The sequence below is a fragment of the Penaeus monodon genome, chromosome 15 (genome assembly GCF_015228065.2).
Source record: "Penaeus monodon isolate SGIC_2016 chromosome 15, NSTDA_Pmon_1, whole genome shotgun sequence".
NCBI lineage: Eukaryota > Metazoa > Arthropoda > Malacostraca > Decapoda > Penaeidae > Penaeus > Penaeus monodon.
The window spans coordinates 20,658,817-20,659,098 of NC_051400.1; positions in this window are offsets into that span (position 1 = coordinate 20,658,817).

Below are 282 nucleotides of genomic sequence, written 5' to 3' on the forward strand. Positions count from 1 at the left end.
GGCCTCTAAAAAATACAACAAAAAATTTTACTTTTTAAAAAAAAAAAAATCTTTTGTTGAGGAATTTCCATTCTAAGAAAATATCCTGATCTATATTACATTTCCTCTTAAGAACACCATCTGCCTTATTTTTAGGAAAATCATGTTTTTCAATCCAAATGAAATAATGTAAAAAACCCACATATGGCCCAAATTATATGAAGAACAGGCATCACATGGTTTATATATTGGCATTTAATAAAAAATGGGCCCAAATTCACCTTTGGATACATATTTTCTGAA